The sequence below is a fragment of the Nelumbo nucifera genome, chromosome 5 (genome assembly GCF_055504915.1).
Source record: "Nelumbo nucifera cultivar China Antique chromosome 5, China Antique-T2T, whole genome shotgun sequence".
Lineage (NCBI taxonomy): Eukaryota > Viridiplantae > Streptophyta > Magnoliopsida > Proteales > Nelumbonaceae > Nelumbo > Nelumbo nucifera.
This window is the reverse complement of record NC_142653.1, coordinates 55,270,526-55,293,275: the sequence shown is the minus strand read 5'-3', so window position 1 is coordinate 55,293,275 and position 22,750 is coordinate 55,270,526. Positions and strand designations below refer to the sequence as shown.

The following is a 22,750-nucleotide window of genomic DNA, read 5'->3' as shown; positions in this document are numbered from 1 at the left end:
AACTGATATTCATGATCAAATCCAAATGCATTGTTCATATGCAAATCCAAATTCATGATCTATATATCCATATCCAAAACTATATCCATGATCCACCCAACTCATAAATCTTGATACAAATAAAGAAGTGAATGCACCTTGGAAATTAAACTTCTCAGAATTGAAGATATAGAAATGACAACATTAATTTTTGTAAACTATAATCTGGCATTTCTTATGAATCAAGTCACCAAGAAATGTACAGAAAGTTGAAATTATGTTTTACTATACAGATTCACTAGGAAGGGTCCATTTCTTTCTCTCCAATTTGTTGTATTCTTTGAAGTTTTTTGTTCTCCTTGATCGAATTGACTCTATTGCATCTAAAGTCACTTCTTTGGAGTAGAAAGTTGTTGTAGTAGATGACAAACTTGACATTTTAAATACCAAGTTGGATGCCTTTCTTATAGAGAGGGTATTGTTATTGATGCAATATTTTCAAATGCTACATCTAATGGAGTGTCCCAGCCTACTTCTCTGACATCAAATTCTCAGCCCATTGTTCCAATGCTTCCCTCTATTCCACCTACTATGCAACAATAGTTTCAGCATAAAATTTCCTCCAATGTTCATATTGCAGAGGCTGCAAGTCAATAACAGATGGCTCCCCATCTGTTATTGAACCTACAGTATCTCATTCCAAGCCCACGAAGGAAACACCTAAAGAAGTGAACTAATTCCTCGAGGAACAACTTCAACAAGAATGTAATGACGGACTACCAATTAGTCTCTCTAAAGTTTTGATTATAGATCAAGAAGAGTTTCATCACATTCATACAGTGATTTCCATAGACCAAAAGATGATCTTTTATGATGCTGATTTCATCACCGTTGTGATCCATAGTATCGGGCCTATAGCACACAATGTGAAGCAATTGCTGATTCTTCCTTTCTTTAAAACTCGAGGATGAAATTTTTTGAATTGGGGGAGAATGATGCAGAGACAGAACAAGGAAAGAATTTATGAAAAAAAAAAACCAATATTCCAATTCGTATACCAAGTAGGAAAAATAATAAAATGTGGCTTGGTGAGCTTTCAAGTTTCAACACTGGTTAAGTTTAGATACTAGGAGATGAGGACTCTACTGATTTAGCATGCAGAAAACATTTTAGACTAGGAACACATATCTTTGATGCAAGTATCTACCATTCAACAAGTTAAAACTTATAACAGATTTGAAGCAAGGGAATTTGCTAAATAGGAAAGTGGGGACTTGCTCTGCTTTATTCTTAGATAACAAAGCCCACATTTTCTTTAAATCCCTTCTGTCATCGACTCATCATATTGAACATCAGGTTTTACCGTGCCCTGCTAATTACTACAAAAGATGAATTTTGTGATTTAAAAGGAGACTTATTCTATTTAAATCACATGGACCACCTAAATATGTAGTCCACTGTCTAAGGGACCTGAATATCAGGACCAAATCCAACCAATCAGCTCAAGAGATAGTTGAAACCAAGCCCATAGTTGTTCAAAAGCCCAGTAAGCCCAGTCCCTGCCAACTCCCTATCTAAGCCACATATTTCACAACTTTCATACTAGGAAGAATAAGATCTTAGGCTGAAAATCACGTATGAGGAGCAGCTAATGTATCAAAACGAGGAACAAATATGTTTAACTAGCTTGAATCTACCATGACGTCCAGTACTATTCTACATACCAAGATGGTGCATGCATTTATTCCAATCTGAAAGAAACATTAGCAACCATGAATTATGGGGTGGACCATCCTAATCAGGTGTGACTAGATATCAAATGAACTTAGATTATAAAAGTCTGATAATGCTTCTTAAATTCTTCCAAAATCTATCGTCTTTGGACAATATAGGTTGCCTTTTAGGCATAAAGACTATCCAGGCAAGAAGACCTTGACTATTTTATTAATTTTTTTCTTTTAATTTTCTTGATTATTAAAAGAAGACGATCTTGACCATGAAGTCAATAACTGATCACATTTTCCGCGTTGTAGGTTTGGAATGCAATTTCATTTGCATTACAAATATATGAGAGTGCAAATTCTGGTTCATCTCTACTTTGGGTTTTATTTTCATTTAGGCTATGTTTGGTTTGAAGGAAAAGGTAAGAAAAGGAAGGGAAAGATAGAGAATGTAAAGGTTTTCATACCTTTTCCTTCCTTTTCCTTCAAACCAAACATAGTCTTAGGTTTTATTTTACTCCATTTACACTTTAAACAGACAAAACAGTGTCACTTTTAAACCAAAAATAAAACAGAATTTGCATTCAATTAATTTGCACCGGTGCAAATGAATTTGCATTGCAAACAAACTAGGCCTTAAGGTCTAAGACTTAAGAAGTCTAATGTCATTTCCAAGCAAATGCACAGTGATGTCTAACTACTATTTTGGACAGCTTGAGTTGAGACTAAAAGACTTCGAATCTTCTGTGTCAGAGAGACGACCAGAAGGTGGGTAAAGTTCTTTTGGGAAGAAAATCCTAGCTGGGGTAGAGTTTTTGTAGATAGGAAGTTCAAATTGATTACAATGCCCCACCTTGAATTTGATGAAATAACCTCTTGCTGAGATGATTACAATACATCAAACACCTTGATTTAGGGTTTTTAGCTTTACACTGTCATAGCAAAAGTGAACTGGCGGAGGGATGCAATCGTCGATCCGTTGACTCCTTGACCTAGTTCTTGGCTAAAAATTATTGAATCAGTCAATGATCCATTGACCTAATCAGTTGAATCATTGACCCATTGATCTATTCAATGGTTTTTGGCTGCTTTCTATTTTTTTTTTAATTAGGAACCATCCAAGCAACTGGTTCCGTTTTATCCTAATTTCGGTCCCTAGCTAAAATCATTGAATCAGTCAATGATCCATTAATCTAGGCGGTCAAACTGCTGACCCGTTCAATGGTTTTTAGTCATTTTTTTTAATTTTTGTTGTCAGAATGGGCCATCCGTTTGAACTGAAAAGTCGAATTGTTGACCCAAAAATCAATGGCCAAAACGGTTCCATTTTCAGGTTGTATGAGTTACATGCTCGAATGACATAACACGTATGATACTGCTTAGTGGACCTCACACACTCAATTTTTTGCCTATAATTTTTGTTGTTGGGTCATTCGTTTCTTTTTTATTTTTTTAATTAGAAACCATCTAGGCAATCAGTTCCGTTTTACCCCAATCCCGATCCCTGGCCATAAACTGTTGAATCAATCAATGACCCATTGACCTGAGTGGTCAAACCATCAACCTATTGACCCGTTCAATGGTTTTTGGCTGTTTTTCTTAATTTTTTTAATTTTTTGTCAGAACAGGTCGTCCGTTCAAACAGAATGGTCTAATTATCAACCCAAAAACCAATGGCTCGAATAGTTCCATTTTTGGGTCGTATGAGTCACATGCTCGAATAATATAACATGTATGATACTTCTTAATGGACCTCACACACTCAAATTTTTTTGCTTGTAATTTTTATTGTCAAAATGGGTCGTCCATTCGAATTGGACGATTGAACTGTCGACTTGAAAACCAGTGGCCAAAGCGGTTCTATAAATTTTTTCCTATATTTTTTTTTGTCATTAGAATGGGCCATTCGTTCAAACCAAATGGTCAAACCATCAATCCAAAAACAGGATGGGCCTCACAAACTCAATTTTTTGCCTATAACTTTTGTTATCAAAACAAATTGCCCGTTCGAACTAAATGATCGACCCATTGACCTAAAAACCGGTGGCCAGAGAATGGTTCCATAATTTTTTGCTTGTAATTTTAGTTGTCAGAAAAGACGATCCATTCGAATCGAATAGTCAAACCGTTGGTTGTCAGAACACTATTAAGAACATTTGTCAACAATAGTAAGTAATTATACTATTTAATTAAATAATCATTAATGATAGTTTTAATAATATTATTTAGTTATTTTTAATATAAGAATAATTATTAAATTTATGAATAGGATTTATTAACGATATTCATTAAATTAATAATTACCAAAATTAAATTAAATTAACTGTATTTATCAGTAATAGTCAATAATTATAATATTTTATTAAATAATCAATAACAATACTTTTAATAATAATTTTAATATGACAATAATTACTAAATTTATTAACAGTATTTATTAATAATAGTATTTATAATTTTAACTTAAAGTAAAATTTAAGTAAATATCTATTTATTAACAATATTTATAATAACAATAATTATTAATTATAATCACTAATTATATATTTATTAAATTACTATAATAATCAGTAATTATTAAAACCGGGTTACTAAATTTATTAATAGTATCTTTTAATAACAATATTCATAATTTTAATTTGGGTAAATTACAAATACCCCCTGTACTATGATCGTGAGACAAAGACCCCCTTCCGTTATCCTTCTGTCCTAAAAGGCCATTATAGTATTTTTAATTCCGATATTACCCTTGTAATAACTATTCAGACAATCACTGTTCATCTTCTCCACCTCAAGCAGCAATGGCTGTAATCCCCTCTACCTCAGATTCGTTTACGTTTCTCTCTCTCCCTCTCTTTCCCTCTCTCTCTCCCCTGATCTCTCTTCTTCCCCTTCCACTTTCACTCCTCTTTCTGTTAGACAGTTTTGTATGCCCTTAGCTTCAATTAGAATGATGTACTTTATGAGTTTATTGTAAATAAATAAAGATACATATTTGATTCATGTTCCCTTGGTATGTTTCTGTGTAATACCCTTAAACTGGACACTTAATGAGACTCGTGTTAGTTTAGAATGTTCACAGCCAGTGGGTCGGTCTGGGGAGACCTATCCTGACAAGGCTGACACTGTAGTGCCACCAAGTCGGTTGGGGTGGCTTGTCTCAGCTGCCAGGGTGAGACCCTAAGCACATACAGTGTAGGATTAATTGAATCTTTGAACTGGACCAGATTTCCAGTATTGCCCTGGACCTTGGAGATTGATGGGCAAAACTGGAAAGTTACACCCGACCCCTAGACTCGATTATGATACTACACTAGGTGTCGGATTGGGCTGTCTTTGATGTACCAATCAGTGAGATCCTTAGCGGGGGTCAAAACCTGGGTATGTTGGGACAGTCCGAGAATTCATCTGAGTGGGTGATCATAGTGACAGGATCAGCCCCTTTGTCGGACAAAGGTAATGATTGGGGATGCACTCTCACTGATGGAAACCAAGACTGCCGGCAGCCGATTTCAACCGTTGAGATTTGTTTTGCAAAATATATTTTATATAAGATATAAAAGTATATATGTATGGTTTCTAAATTGTTTGCAAGAAGGTTTTAATTCCCGGGATCCATATAAGTGGAGAGTGCAACACTGTTCCTTGCAGCCGAGGGAGAGGTCCTCTCTTGTCGGGCAGTGTATGATCATTATAGGCTGAGAGGTTAAGTGTAAGACCATTGAGGATAACACCTGATGGGCTAATCTTGCATCTGCCCACAGTCCTTGGGTGTTACAAGGTGGCTTGGCCCAGGGACCACTTAGTGTAAGTGTTGGGCCCATAGAGCTCATTTGATGGGTTTCAGGGGGTACACTGTCTTCAGCAGTGCATTCGGCTAGGCCTTGTAACAAAGGCTGGGCTGAACCCATGTGGCTGATGTGTAGATCAATGCTTGGGTCCCACGCCATACAAGGAAGCCCAACTAGGCAGCAATTTGGAAGGTTTTTGAGTACATAACCTTAATGGGCCTTAAGCCCATTTCGAACTGGGCTGATTTGATCAGTCATTTAAAGGGAGCGAATTCTGAAGTGGGTCAGCTAAAAGGATTGGGCTTAGACCCTATCCACTCAGAGAGTCCAAGATCTAAATAAGATTTAGATCTGGAAACCTCCTAATTAGATTAGGAGACAGCTGATCTGATTTGCAGATAAGATAAGGATTATCCCTTATCACTAAGGGACTTCTAACCCAAATATGATTTGGATTAGCAACTCCTAATCTGATTAGGAGCTGATCCCTTTGAGATTATAAAAGGGGAAGGGGGCAGCAGCCTCAAGACACAATATCATCAACAGCATTCTTCTCTTAAAGAAAGAGAGATTGAGAGATTTCCTGCATACTGTGAATTTTCTCCTGCCGCCACCTTCCTGCCATTGCCATTCCTTCAGTTCGATCTTCAGTTCTTGGGAGCAATCAAGATTCGATCTTGATTTCAATCTTTTGTGAAAAGATTGGTTGGAGCTGTACTCAAGTCGTCCAGTTGATCCTTACGAAGGATCAAGTTCTTTTGAAGAATGTTGCTGATCCTGCTCCACCCTGCACTGCGCCATCTTCAGTGGGAGCAGATTTTGGATCCTTCCTTGGGCGCGAACACCTCCATTGGGAGATAGTATTTCTCCGTATCAGGTATTATCCTCTCCCACTCCTTTTGGTTCAGATCTGGTTCAATTTATGGTTCAAGATTGATCCTTGAAAATATGATTTTCTAAATAGGGAATACGATTCCCAGTTGAAGGGAGAGATAAAATTTTTGAAATTCGCCCCTTATTCCGCAATCTTTGGGCGTCCATAGGATGGATCTCTCATCCCTTCACTTTCTTCTTCCCTCTTTCCTCTGTTTTCCGTTCCTCTCGGCCATAGCAGTCACAGCTCGTTGCAGTGTCTAATTCCGTTCCTTCTTCTCCATCGAGATTCGGTTCTCGACTTCTCTCCAAAATCCAGATATTGCCCAAACCCTCCAACAGCTGGTTAGAAAATTGTGTATTTAAACCAGTGCGAGTAAGTGAATGGAAGAACGATTTTGTTTTCTTTTTCACTGTCTAGGTTGTTTATTTGTTTCTATTTCCAGATATGTCATTTGATTTGCATTCAACTTAAAATGTCTACAAGTCCCATCATTCACATTCTCCTCTGCTGACTAAAAGCTGCTCCTGTGTTGCTTTCACTTTATCTAATCTAAATAAATTTCAACCTCCTTGTTTTTAACCCAATCTTCTATTCTTGTTATGCTGGTCTTAAATGTTAAACTGAACCCCAATTGCTTCTTCTTTTAGTTTCTTATATTGACAACAAAGTTAAGGCTCGAAATTCTGTTCTCTCTTCCTGCAGACTCTGTTTGTACCCCTTCTTTTAGTTTCTTATATTGACAAACAGCGTTGCAGTTCCGAAGAGTAGGTGGGACCTCGGAGAAATCCCCTATTATGAACCTACATTTAGTGTTAACAAATGTTCAAAGCTGTGAAGCAAGCTCCATATCAACCTCTGACAAGGATTTGGGACAGAAAACAGAGGAAAGTGGGAAGAATAAAGAGGAGGAGAGAAAGGGAAAGGGGAAGAAGAGAGAGAGGGAGAGAGAGAGAAGGAATGTGATGGAATCTGAGGTAGAGGGGATTACTGTCGTTGCTGCATGAAGTCAGGGAAGATGAACAGCGTTTTTTCTTTTTAATTGTCTAAATAGCTATTACAAGGGTAATATTGGAATTAAAAAACATTATAATGGTTTTTTGGGAGTTTGGATGAAGGCCAATGGAAGGGGGTCTTTGTCTTAGTACAGGGAGGTCTTTGTCGCAAAACAAAGTGCAAGGGGATCTTTGTCACAGACCCCATAGAATTGGAGGGGTCTTTGTAAATTAAAGTAAATATCTAGTTAGTAACAATATTTATAATAACAGTAATTATTAATTATCATCCCTAATTATATATTTATTAAATTATTGTATATAAGATTCCCTTCAACCCAGGAGCGACAAATGGGCCAGATTCAGATTTCTGAATCTTCCCACCAGTTGCAGGTTTTAAAAGCCCATATGCCCTCAATAGAAATCATTTTGTGTCATGGACTGATACAATAAAAGAAGTATGATATTAAAACAATTTGTTTTCAAATTACTTTCTAAAATGAACACCTCTTTCATTTTTGTATCTTTTCCATTCAGCATAAAAGATTATTCAAATGCTGTACTCAACCAATATAATTTGCTTCTCAGAAGATTACCGGCAAAATATATCTGCAATTACAATTCTCGATTAATTTATTTGCAATTCATGGATCTAAACTTCATGGAAATTTAGAGAAAAGAAAAAGGGTAACAAAGAAGAGAAGGCAATTCAAGGCACATATCATGGGCCGGGCCAGGCTGGTCGTATGCCTATGTTTTGCACCGACAAGGATTATAGGCTGGGCCTGGGCCTACCTCGGCGGATAACACCTCAATTTACGATTTGCACCATCGTTATACCTTAAATTTCAAGGGTTTTCACGATCATTTCTAGTTATCAACAAATACAGACATAGAAGCATAATTTGAATAATTATTCATTAAAATTAAAAGATCGGGTCTAGATAGAACTAGAACTGACCCGAAAAGAAATATGAGAAACCAGAATTGAACAAAACCCTCCAGAGCCTATAATTTTAAATTCAGAACCGAATTGATTGGTTCTTGGGACAATCAGACTTGACCCTGTGGATCTGATAAGAATAAACTATTGAAAATATTAACCAATCTGGTCTGAATCGGTTCGAGACTGGGTATAAACGATTCTGAAACAATAATGAGAAACAGATTGGGTTGGACCCAAGTCACCCAACCCATTGACAGCCCTAATAAAACTCCACAGAGAGCAAAGCACATACAAATTATACGTCATAAATTCATGCAACTGGTATTTATCAAAAATAGAAAATCAATAACTCCTGCAACAGTTCAATAAGGACCGGGTCTACTAAGATGAGCAGGCCACTAGTTCAAGCACGTCATCAACAACTCGCAGACTTAAGATAAGTGGTAATAGCGGGATTCGAATCCGCATATTGGGACTACCAAGCAAACGTACCAACTGGTCACCACTCAGTAGGTCAAGCAAAGCATTTGTCTTTGATACTGTCCAGGAAATGGAAATATGAACGTCTCCATGACTTATTGAACAGAATTGGACCAAAAACAGCCCAAAAGCCCACCACGAATCCAATTGCCATACTGAGGAAGAAGCATTCCGTTTCAGACAAATCTCTCCTCCCCCTACTGCTGTCATCATTTGATCTTGGTTTTGGAAATATGCCATCTCCAATACAATAATCCTTAGTGAGTGGAGGTCCGCAAAGTCCTTGGTTGCCCATAAAACTGTCAGCGTTGAAGCTCTGCAGCTGAGTGCTCGATGGAATCTTTCCGTACAGTTTATTATATGACAAGTTTCAAGAAATTCAAAGAAGTTAAACTTGCCATGCCTTGGGGAATTACACCTGAAAGATTGTTTACCGAGAAATCAAGTATTTCCAATACTCCCAATTTTCCCATGTCACCGATCTCCTCTGGTATCTTTCCTGTCAAATGATTTCGTGACAGATTCAATGACATTAGTCCGATGAGACGTGTCAGTTCCTTAGGGATCTCCCCTGATAGGCAGTTGTTTGAAAGGTCCATGCTGGTTACAAGTCTTAGAGTGCTACTATATTTAGCCTTTCTGCCTCTTAACATACACCATACTTCGTCTCCAAAATCAGAATAATAAAAAGAAGAATAATAATAAGAGATGTCAATTGTGTCATGCTTTTCGGCCATGACACTAAAATCTCCGAAACAATGTGGGATGGTCCCTGATAAATTGTTGTCTGCAAGGTCTAGAATTTGCAAAGAAACAAGCTGACAGAGTTCCAAAGGAATGCTTCCATTAAATCTATTTGACCGCAGATCGAGAACCCATAGATCTGATAGGTCGAGTCCCATCCCCTGCGGTATTCTTCCAAACAATTCATTTTCCCCAAGGTCCAGAACATTCAGCGAGGTGCAATTTCGCAATGATGATGGTATTTCTCCGAAGAGATTATTGTTGCGCAGGTACAATGATAGAAGCTGCGTGAGGGAGCCAATAGATCTTGGAATATTCCCTGTTAGATTATTGTTCCCCAGATTTATCAGTACCAATAAAGGCCAATTCATCCAGCAATTTGGAATTCCACCTGATAGAGTATTTCCGGATAAATTAAGGTATTCCAACTTATTTACCGAGCCCTCAACCTTACGACATAGAAAGTGGGATATCGATCCAGAAAAGTAATTATTGGAAAGATCTAATGCTGTTACATTAGAAGAAAAGGAAGGTAGTGGACCACTAAAACGGTTTGATCTTAAAAATATGATTGGACAAAATGACTCCATTTTCACTAAGCCGGGAATCTCACCAATGATTTGATTGCAAGAGATATTTAGATAAGAAATGTGGGAAGATAAGTTCCAGAACCAAGTGGGAAGAACTTCTGAAATCCCAGTGTCAGATAAATCCAGTGCTTCCAAACCTTTCTGTGTTTGAAGCCACATAGGGAATTTGGGCCCTATTTTCCATGATCTTAGAAATATGATTTGGAGGCGAAAAGGAGGATCCCAGTTGGAGTTGACTTTTAGATCCAATGAATTTGACGATGCATCCAAGATTTTTAAACTTGTCAAATTAGCAAAGTGAATTTCGGACACTACACCCTTCAAGGAATTTTGAGAGACGTGTAGTTCTTCCAAGTTTGAAAGATGTCCAAGAGATTTGGGGATAGGACCGGAAAGTGAGTTGGTTCTTAGTGAAAGGAACTTGAGATTCTTAAAATTCCCAACTTCATTGGGTAGATGACCTGAAAGTTGGTTGGATTCCAAATCTAAGGACACCAAACTATCCATAAAGCACTGGGATGAATTTATTAACAGTCCAAGTATCTCTCCCTTGAAATTGTTGTGAGATAAATCTAATTGCTTCAAGTTGCAAAGGTTCTCCCAGGTTCTTCGTTTCCACCCCTCAAGTTGATTTCCACTCATGTCCAAGTCTGTTAGTGAGGTCAGGTTACCTATGGCATCTGATATCATTCCTTGAAATTGATTTCTACTAAGACGAAGAATTCTAAGACTTGACATGTTCCAAAGCGAATCCAAAAATGGATCTTGAATGGAATTGTATCTTAAATCAAGAGAAACAAGACCCTGAAGACTAAGCAACCAATTGGGAATCCTCCTTAAAGAATTGAAATTATTATTAGAAAGATCTAGGTTGGAAAGAGATGTAAAGTTGACCAGATGAAGAATGGGAATGTTAGAAAGTTCACGGTGGGACAAATGAAAATCTAACAGAGAAGGAAGCATGTTTATTACCTGAAGCCAATCAGTTGCCATTGCGAGATTTACCAGACTCATGTCGAGGTAATTCAAAGATGACAGACGGGAAAGCCATTGGAGATTGTCAACCTCTAACCCATTATTATATCCGCCAAGATCGAGTTGGATCAATTTAGTGAGGTTACTAAACTGATGCGGAATTGTCCCTCCTAAATCATTCCGGCTTAAGTCAAGATAGCTTAGTCTGGAGAGATTACCAAGCTGACGAGGAATCATCATGCCGAAACCTGCATCTGAGAGGTTAAGATACTTCAAGCTCTTGAGTGATCCAACGAACTCAGGAATTTGATTCCCTCCAAAATAGTTCCCACTTAAGTCTAGGTACTTGAGTTGTTTCAACTCCAATAGTGAAGGACTTATTTTACCACCCAAATTCATAATAGGAATGATGACTAAGGTCAAGCTTGATAACATGTCTGGTTGTATTATCACAGAGGACTCCAATCCACCTATAACAATCCTTCTCGCCATTTAGATCCCAACTAAAGAGTCGGTTTGAAGGATCATCGAGTCCCTTCTTGAAGCTGAGAAGAGCTGTCTTCTCTGTATCGATGCAACCCGCATTTAACTCCACATAACAGAAGCTAAACTTGATGTTTGCAATGAATCCAAACAAGAAGAGAAGCGCAAGGCAAATGAATCTATCCATGTTCATGCAAGAATATAATTAAGATGGAAGCTGTAAAAGACTGAATATGATGATATATAATGTGAGTGAGGTCGTTAATTATTTTGGAGCATCATTTTGTTTTCCAGAAAAATCTAGCCGTCTTACCCACGTAAGGGTTGCTTCATTTATCAATAGGAAATGAAAATTCTATTACATCTATGGAGCCCTACATGACTAAAATGTCAAACCTATTGTATTTTATCAAATCATAAAATTCCTATCCAATGGTTGTAAAACACAGCGCACAGCCTCTTGTTGCTCCTCGTGGAGAAGAGACCTCTGCGAGTTACTTGGGGGATGCTACTTAGTATCTTGGATAACTAAATAACTAAGACTGCTTGATTCCATTCTTTAATCTTAAACAATTCAAATGTTGGTTAAGGCTGCTGGATTCCATTCATTCATGAAGAAGGTATTCCAGATCAACGGTTTGGAATGCATGAAGAGATACCTCGAATGTTAATTAACAATACAATTAGAGCTCCAAGTTAATACTTAAGCTGCATTTGGTTGGTGGCCAGAATTGGAATCAGAATTCTTCGGAATTGGAACGGGAACCCGAATGGTCTATTTTTTATAGCTTTTTAGTTTAAATGGAAATTGGAATTGGAACTAGCGGGGACCCGTGCATTGGCAAGGCTTTGTTAAGCAAACGTTATACAACAGAAATACATAAAAGTAGATAATTGTTTTGTATTTTAATTTTTTAAGTAATTAATAATTATTTATATTTTATATACTATTTTTAATCATTTTTCTAAAATACAAAAATAATAATGATATATTTAAGATAGGGTTGTGCATCAAACCATTGAAACTCATCAACCCAACCCAGCTTGACCTGAGATATGGTTGGCTTTCTAATATTTCCAGTCACTTTTGGTTTGACCATTCGTAAATTTACCAAAATCATATATATATATATATAATTTTTTAATAGGGTAAAGTGGGGAAATACCCATATTTTTTAGTCTACAATATTTATATTGTAAATTTAAATATTTCAATTTATATTTTAATAAAACTATTGTAATTTTTTAAATTAAATTTAATTTTTTCAATCTAATTTATAAATTTAATTTATTTTTAAGTTTAAATGTTTCGAACCAACTAACTAAAATAAAAAATGACCCACATTGATACAACCCGAGTTGGCCTGTTTTGTCTAATGGTCGATCGATTTCAGGTGACCAGCTCCCAACTTGACCAAGTCGATTTGGTTGCCCAAACAATCTACAACCATAATGAACCAACCAATGAATACTACTAATTTCAGTTAAATTAATAATCTATTCTCCAATAAATAACAATAATTTATTCTCCAATAATTATTGATTATTTATGAAAAAATACGCAATTATTGAAAATAAATTTATAACAAAAATACAATAAGTAATTAATATAAATGCAATAATTATTATTGATATCTAGTGAAAAAAATATCAACAAATTACTAATACCAATATTTAACTATTGTTGAAATTTATTTAAAATTATGGTTTAATTAATGATATTTAATGAAAAAATAATTACTATGGCATCCACGGTTCCCAGAAAGAAAATACATGATTTTTGGTGAATAGGTCGTGTTGACCAACTCTCCCCTTCAATCTACCCGGAAACAAACGGAAACTTAAAGGTGAAAGGGCTTGAATTTACATTTTTAGTAAACATCGTTTTTAGTAAATTTAATTCTCCCCTTTAAAGTTCATGGAAATGTTATCTTAATTTTAACGACGTTTTTAATAAACATCGTGAATCAAACGTCACCAAATAACGTTTTCTTGTAATGAGGTTGAAGTAGGTGAAGGCTATTATAGTAAATTTACATTTTATCTTAAATACCAAAATATTAAGGGGAACAACTTGGACAGGCTCAGGTTGGGCTGTTGTCGAGTGGGCTCAACCCGAAGGCCATACCGAGTTATCGTAAAATTCTAATTTAGGGGTCAACTTGAATGGTACCCGTACAAAATATCATTGTCAACAAAATTATGGACCAACATTAAAGGGACTTACTTATAAGAAGACCTTGACTCCAAAGCACAGCTTTGGGGTCTAGCGTGTACGTGAAGGCATGGATCCATTAATTGGTCCCCACGAATATTGTATCAAGCATTTAGTGGAGGTTGAAGCCTTGTATTATAACTCGGTCTTTTGTTGATTAATGAATTGGCTTAGAGGCATTTTCTTGAAAAAAAAATTATTAAAATTTGCATTTAACATGCATAACCCTTTATTTTTATATTATAGTGCCCATTATTTATTATAAAGGTAAAATCTTGTATTTTGTATTATTTTATTTGTAAAATGCAAAATCTTGTATTCTATGGATCATATGAAGAATTGAAATGAATATATATTTTCCAATGAAAACCATTAAAACATTGACCACATTTGAAAATACTACATCCAATAATCACGCCATTTACATATATACAAGCTCACCCTCACCCTGTTACAAGTAATGATATATTCCAAATCAATCGTGGAGACTCATGGGTGGAGGTGACCTGCATGCATTTAATGGGTTCACTCTTGTGGTTTTAGAGAAGCCGAAGACTATTCAAAGGAATTGGGATCTGCTACTCACATAGCGGTCCTCACATGGATCTCACAGTCACATCCCACCGTGTATTAAGAATATCTTCTCATGAATATGATAAATACAAACATAAGATATATTCCCAATATTATACCAAAACATGCTGTGAGATAAGTGTAAAAACACTCTGTAAGAACAGATCCGGACTCCATAAAAAATGGGGCTGATAATTGATGTTGGTAAGAATTCACACAAATGGCTACAGCAGCGTCAATGGCGTCCTCCTCTCTTTCATCCCTTGATAATTAATTTGGAAATAGTTGTAGTTTGCATGGTTTTGGTTTGAGGGTCTACTAATGGCATCCCTTGATTAATAGTCGTCTTCTCAATCATTTCAAGAACCATAGTTTTTAAAGGCGGCTTGGAGATCAAATCGGTTAGGATTTGGTTATCGGGTCAAACAGTCCCACCATTCGAATCGAATGCTCAGACTGTTCTAACAAAAAATAAAAAAATTTAAAGAATTTTTAAAAAATAAAAAACAGTCAAAATCAATAATTTTGAGGAAAAATCCGATTTTTAAGAAAAAACAAAACCGATCACCTGACCAATTCCCAATTTTTTCGGTCCGATCCAATTTTGAAAACTATGCCCAGAAAAAGCCCAGCACAGGCTTTTAACAACGGTACGTATCATCTGGAATCTGGAATCGTTGGAAAATTATTATGCTTTCAATCATTCCCGAGAGCATTGGATCTCTTTCAAATTTAGCCTACTTGGACCTGTTCAGGAATCAATTTGAGGACAGCTACCTTTTTCTCTTGCAAATCTATCCCATATTCTACAATTCAGAATCTCTGAAAATTAAAACCTCCCCTAGGTTTTACTTCAACAAAAACCTAAAGCCTACAGTTACCTCTTTATATTATTTTCTCAAATGGAAAATGTTGGCTAATGCATTATGTTATTTTGAAAATATTCATTTTACCTTTATATCTATCAATTGGTTGGAGATTTACCCCTACAAAGAACTTTTTAACATTCAACTAAAATATTTACCCTGGTTATAATGAAAAAGAATAAAGTAACTTTACTTTATAAACTTGCTAGTTTGAGTGAAGTTTAGAAATGCAAATCTGACATTTAAATTGTGTGGGCAATTTCATAACTTCTAGGTCTTTTTTACTGGATAACGATGGAAGGGAGGTTACTGTGGGTTTAAAAAATATAAAGAAGGTTTTTGTTAAAGTAAAACTTCAAGGGAGATTTTGATGATTTTTAGAAACCTCGAGGAGGTTTCTATATTTTACTCTAATTTGAAAGTCTCAAGTGAATCCAATTCCATTATTTCCATTTTCTGAACTGTGCCATCAAAGTCGACATGAGAGCATTTATGATTTGCCTTAGGCCAAAAGGAAGGCCCAACAGTGCAAACTTACCAAAGAAAATTGCTACTGATAAAGATTTTGCGGTTTCTAGTCCCGTTGAGCTGGAGACAAAATTGTACACCCCGAATTGGGTCATCTATCACAAGTGAATATGCTAGTATTTATTTGTGAGCCCCATGTGTATTGAATGCATGTTGACTTGTAACAGGTCGGCCCGGTGTGGATGATTTTTTCTCCAACCATCTATGACGCCAGAAAGGCATGATACTAGAAAGGTTGTAACCATTACAAGAAAAACAGGCAAACGCGGCAGTCTAAAAACTGCCTGCTTAAATCTAAGGTGGCAGTTAGGCACCTGCCTAAGGCGATTCGAAATGCACTAACACGATGGTCAATCGATCAGAACTGTTAGCATTTATAAAAACCGCCACCATAGATTTTGGCAAACATTGCTCGACTTTTTTAGGTGGTTGTCTACACCGCCAGCTTAGTTTGATCCGCCAGCTAATTAGTTTCAAATGTCACTTATCAACCATATGAGTGGCCATGTTTGACCTTTTTTTGTTTTGGGGGGGGACAATGTTGATCTATCTAAGATGATTGTCTACCATGAAACAAGATTGCCTTTCTATCTTTTCAAATTAGCCAGAAGATTTCAGAATAGATGCCCTGTCACACCAGCTTACACTTTTTTTCTCAATCCCTTAATCTGCTAACTAAAGACATTGTCTTATACAGACCTTGGGAAAAACCAGCTAACATGAAGTATTTCCAAGTAGTAGGCCCATAAAGATTGGATTAGGCATGTTGTTGCCAAAACCAATTAAAACCCCCACTGAATTTTATGAAAATCCACCTCATTGTTTACCACTTTTTGATAGGCAAATTTATGGTTTACTCTTCTCACAATTTTTTATTGTTTTTGTGAATGTATTGTCCCAAACCCATCTTCCTCAAATCATGCTAGATTCCTCAACCTGTTACTGTTCTGAGTTGGATGAATTAATAAAAATTTACAAGGTAGAGGAAATTCCCTTGACGACAGCAGTTAATTGGTTATAATTTTTTTGGTGTCATATCTTTCTAGCATCAAGTGAAACCTACATCTTTTAGTTCTAAATTATATTATAAAACGTCTCTAATTAGTAAATGACTATCAGAACAAACTTGAAAGATCAAGTTGAAACCCTTATTGTTAATATCCCTCAAGCCTCGAAGGGGAGCCCTTTATTTTGGAAATCCCCTTCATAAGGAATGTGTGGCAAGCCCCAACCGTGTTGTTATGTAGTGTATGGAAATGTGGTATCTTTGGTGAACGTGGCATCTAGGTGATGCTCCTCTATGTTAGCATAACCCAGGTCTTCGTAATGATGGTGTTGCAATGGATTTCAAGAATGGAAGTATTGAGTGTACTTCTATTTATCATAATGTGGATGATCTAACGAGGTTTTGAAGAGTTTGGAGGGTTTCATTCCTTGAATTGAAGATAGTATGAGTGGTAGTATGAGAGAGTGGTTAAAGATCTAGGGAGATGATGGATCAAGAATAATGAGTTACACGTAGGGTAATCATGAGTTATTTTATTTTGGTTCCAAGGCAGAACCTGGAATCGGCATGGCTCCGTCCCTAGGTGGAAATTTCTCACCCAATCCCTTAAATCCACCCAACCCACCTAGTATCCTAGTATCTAGCCCACCCAATCTGCCCATTTAATTGGCAGATTGGAAATGGGTTGATCTCCCATTCGATCAATTTAAATAGGTCGGGTTGAGTTTTAGATAATCATTGGGTTAATTACTAAAGAATACAAGTACGAATTTTTTATCCATCTTTTAAAAATCTTTCATTTGAGTGAAATAATTTATAATTAATGCATTAATTTTTTATTAATTATTGACTAAAATAACTTTTTCCATAAATCAACACAATTCACCCAAATTGACACAAATCCACATCAACCTGACTCGAGTTCGGACCAGTTCAGAGCAGTTTAGCCCAATTCGAATATGAATAGACCTGATCACCTTGCTTCGATCCATTCGGGTCAATCATCCCAATCTGTATCCAGCCCGATCAAGGCTGAATCGGCCCCAGTCAACCCAAAGTCGGAGTGGCTTTGGATGGACTGACCCAATCCGAATAAATGTGGTTTAGCTGGTTCTGATCAACTAGCTCAGTCTGATCTCGTATAGCCTGGCCTGGCCTAACCCAAATTTGGACCGGCCTGGTCTGCTTTCCTTCATTCGGATTGGATCGGTTGGCTCGGTCCCAAACCCATGCACAACTCAATTGGATTGGTCTAAGTCAATCTGCCATTTGAGTAAACCGATCTAGTTTAGTCTGACCGGACTGATCCGAATCCAAACGATTCAACCACTCTTAATGTGATTAGCTCGAAGACAAATTCAAGTAGATAGTTCAATGTAGTTTGACTGATTTGAACCTAAGTGGTTCAGTTAAATCCAAAACCTAAACATAGTCCAATGGCTTCAAGTGATTAATTGCCTTTTATTCTCCTTGTAAAAATAATATACATGTAATGTGACTTGGACAATCACCACTATTGCCAATAAGCTATGACCAACTTATTTGTCAAAAGGGAATTAACTTTTAATTTTAAGTATATAAATATAAGATTAATGGGTTAGGCAGATTGGATTGGGTCAAGGTGGGTTTGGGTTGAATCCAACCTATTTAATTTTATAAAACTAGGTCATTAATAGGTTAGTAGGTTAGATGGATTGAGTTGAAGCTCAATCCAATCCAAACCCAACCCAACCCACCCAATTGCCACTGTTACTTGATAGCAAATTCAGATTTTTAGAACTAGAAGCTACCCTGGTTCTAGGGTGAGTTCTGGTCTTGATAGTTCCAAGGTCGAATCAAGAGCTAATTCTTTCTTTACCCCTCTCCCACCAAAAGGAAGAAAAGAAAAGAAAGAACCTGTTCTTTAAAAACTTTATTTTCAACAACTTAAACGGTCTTAGATCTATTAACCTCACATACGATGGATAGAATATTATTGAATCACTGGACACCCCATACACAAATCATTAATATGCATTATTACATAAACCAAATAACTACTCTTCTGATGTGGATGACTAAATTATATAAAAGAAAAATATTACCAAGAAAAACTTATATAAAACTAATCACTTCTTTTGGCATGCATTTAAAAATAATAGGAACCTTTACATGAATGGAGTATTTTGTTGTATACTCTGTTTTTTGTCCCATTTGTGAAGTTCAACCAAAGCATTTGTATTTGATAGCATCCAAGAAACGGAAGAATGAACATCTCAAACTTTTTAATTTTGTCAGATTTGCAAAGTGACTTTCAGAGACAACACCACTAAAAGAATTATAAGATATGTAGGTGTCCAAGAGTTTTAGGGATGGGACCAGAAAGTAAGTTGTTTGTAAGTAAAAGGTGCATGAGATTCTTAAATTTCCTTAATTCATGAGGCAAAGGACCGGAAAGTTGGTTAGATTCCAAATTTAAGGACACCAAACTATCCATAAAGCATTGAAATGCATTTGCTAGAAGTCCAGTATTTCTCTCTTAAAATTGTTTTGAGATAATTCTAATTCCTTCAAGTTGCAGAGTTTCTCCCAAGTTCTTCTTGTCCACCCTTCCAATTCATTTCTAGACAAGTCAAATTTACAAGTGAAGTCAAGTTACCAATAGCATCTAAGATTGTTCCTTGAAAACGGTTGCCCCTAAGTCCAATAAATCTAAGACTAGACATGTTCCCAAGTGAATCTAGAATTGGATCTTGAATAGAATTGAACCCTAAATCAAGAAAAACAAGACCCTAAAGATTAATCATCCAATTGGGTATAGAACTAAAATTATTTGAAGAAAGATCAACATTGGAAAGGGATGTGAGATTGACCAAAGAAAGATGAGGAATTTCAAGAAGTTGACAGGAGGATACGTGTAAATCTAACAAAGAAGGAAGCATGTTTACCACCTGTAGCCAATTAGATACCTTTCTGAGATTTATAGAACTCATGTCGAGGTAACTCAAAGATGACAAGCTAGAAAGCCATTGGAGATTATCAACATTTAATTTTTCATTAATTCCAAGATCTAAATGACACAGTTTGGAGAGGTTACCTAGTTGATGAGGAACTGTCCCAAGGAGACCGACTGAATGGAGGTCTAGGTATTTCAACTTAGTGAGGGAACCAAAGAAGCAAGGAATTGTAACTCCTTGAAAGTAATTCCAACTTAAGTCAAGATAGCACAAGTTGGAGAGTTTACCAAACTGATGAGGAATCATTGTGCTAGCGAAACCTGCATAGTGGAGGTTGAGGTATTTCAAAGCCTCGAGTGAACCCAAGAAATCTGGAATTTGAATACCTCCAAAATTGTTCAAGCTTAAGTCAAGATATGATAGTCTGGAGAGGTTACCAAGCTGATGAGGAACTGCCACACCACCAAAACCCGCTTCAAAGAGGTTAAGGTATTTCAAATACTTGAAGGAACCAAAGAACTCGGGAATTTGAATCCCTCCAAAATCATTACAGCTCAAGTCTAGGTACTTGAGATGTTTTAACTCTAGCAGTGAAGAACTTATTTCACCACCCAACTTGGACTTCTCGGAAGCCTCCCGTCCATTTTTGAGGTCGAGCTTGATAACATGTCCAGTTCGACTGTCGTAGTAGACTCCAGTCCACAGGCAACAGTCGTCTTCCAAATTCCAACTTAAGAGTCGATTGGAAGGATCTTGGAGTCTTCTCTTAAAGCTCAGAAGAGCTTGCTTTTCTGCCTCGATGCAACCAGCGTTTAACTCCACATGAGAAAAACTAAAATTGATAAACAAGCACAATGCAAATGGGTCTATGCATGATAACCCAATGTTAGATTAGCTGAAAAAAATAATAAAGATGGATGCCATTTCAGTTAGTTGAGTTTATATAAAGGAAGAGTAGCCCTTTGCTTGATAACCCAATCAAAGAAAGAGAAGCTCTATTGCATACCAACGACCATGACTTTCCTACAAAGTTCTTTGTTTGATGACGTTAAGTTAGTCAAAATTTATTTTAACCATTTTGACTTCTTAGTTGGAAAACGTATTTAGACATGGCCTCGTCAATGTTGGAGAAAATGGGGTCACTGTAACTTTGGAGGAGAAGCTCTGAGGCGCGTCTGAAAACACTGTCTTTAGAACGTTATTTGCCCCCACTCAGTTTCACTGAGTTTGCCGTTGGGTTACAGGCAAATTCATTCTCAGGATACAACAAAGCCTTGGGCGATAATCTACAACCAACAAAGTTGAAGAGTCTCCAAAAAAACCTTCTGTGAGACTATAGCAGACTGGACTAAGAGAGAGAGAGAAAGTGAAGTTCGAAATTGTGTGTTTTGGAGTCTGATTCATGCTCCTTAAATAATTTGTGAAGAGGTATGAAGAAAAGATTGGTGCTGGTTTAGAGAAGGCACATTGAACAGTTACAATTTCAAACATTGTGACTGTTTAAAAAGTAGTTAACAGTTAGTGACTGTTAACTTTGAATTGTGCCTCTTGATCACACCCGATCGAATCGTGACCGTTGCACGATATCGAATCCCCATACTCTCCTCTACTAATTCTAAGGAGTGTAAATCAGCTCCTATTGAAATACTGAAAACAAAACTTATAATTTTTCAATGTGGGACAAGTTCAAAACTGGATTTTGTAATAGAAAAAATAATTTTTCAATCAAGTGTGCAGGTGCAATTTCTCATGTAATTGACCAATCAAACCCATTGGATTTAATCTCTTATGAGATTAAAATCCAACAGTCAATCTCTAGCTTGACAAGTTAACACTTTTTAATGTCATATGCTAATGTGATAAATATTTCTCTAATTAGTGAAGATACTATTGATCGATGGTTTGAGATGGAATGTAATATCTCCTCTCATTCTCCTTTGGAGGTACTTCAACCCGTCAATCACGGGTCCCCTCCACATGTAGACTTGGTTGTGGCATCAATCATGGATGTCAACATGCTTTTAATGGCGAGGTTTTTTTCTTTATATTCCTTTAAATCGGGTCCGTTTGGTGTATTTTTCATGCAAGCTGTTGACTTTTTAAATGTCCACCAACCCGCGCTTTGGTCTTTTTCTGATTGGTTGGGAAAAGATCTGGTCACCAAAAGTCGTAGCCCCAAGAAGATGTGGATGAAGCCCATTTTGGGTTATTTTTGGAAAGCTCCAAATAGAGTTTTCGCCTTTTTTTTTAACTTGTCTTATCCAAAAAGATGTGCCTTATGAAGATAATCTTCAAGTTACTAGGATCTTGATGCAAAAACTCACAGTCTTTTGACCGTTAGAGCTTCTAGAGGATATTTCAAAAAAGACTTGCTAAATGACCCCTACCTTAGCCAAGGGCCACATAGTACTATAATCTAAGCACTACTAGAAACATCATCTATAGAGGCAATAAAAAATGCTTTTAAATGTCTAGCCTCTAAATGTTATAGAAGCATTTGATTTATAATTAGAGGTACATCTGATAAATAACTCCAAAAAAAAGATAATGAGGCACATAATCATGCCTCTAAATTGTTGCCGCTAAAAAGCATTATATAGAGGCATGTATAAATGCCACAAAATTTACATTTTTAAGGGCATTTTAATTAAATTTTAGGCAAATTCATTTGCCTCTAAAAGTAATTTTAGGAATCCTACTTATTCTTTATAGTAGCACTTGTAATTGCTACTAAAATATTAATTGGTCTTATTTAGAGGCACTTGTGACTACCTCTAAAGCTTACCTAAACCTATATACAAACATTTAATTTGCTATCTAAAACAATTCATTCATATATCTATTAAAAGATAGCCATTATTTTTAATATTGTTTCATATTAATTGATACAAATTCAAAGAGAAAAGAACAACCTACTTGCAAGGGTTGTGCATTTTGTTTGTGGGCTTAGTTGACTTGAAAGGGCACTCCCCCAAACTCGAACCAAGTCTTCTAGATGTAGGACCTCCGTCTCAAGCAAAAGCCCAACAATTTGAGCAACTTGCTCCT

General features: G+C 36.4%; 1 pseudogene; it reads right to left on the bottom strand.

The window, feature by feature from the left end:
• Positions 1 to 8,301: 8,301 nt before the first annotated feature.
• On the bottom strand, positions 8,302 to 11,789 carry LOC104596909 (receptor-like protein EIX1; annotated as a pseudogene).
• Between the last annotated feature and the right edge of the window lie 10,961 nt (positions 11,790 to 22,750).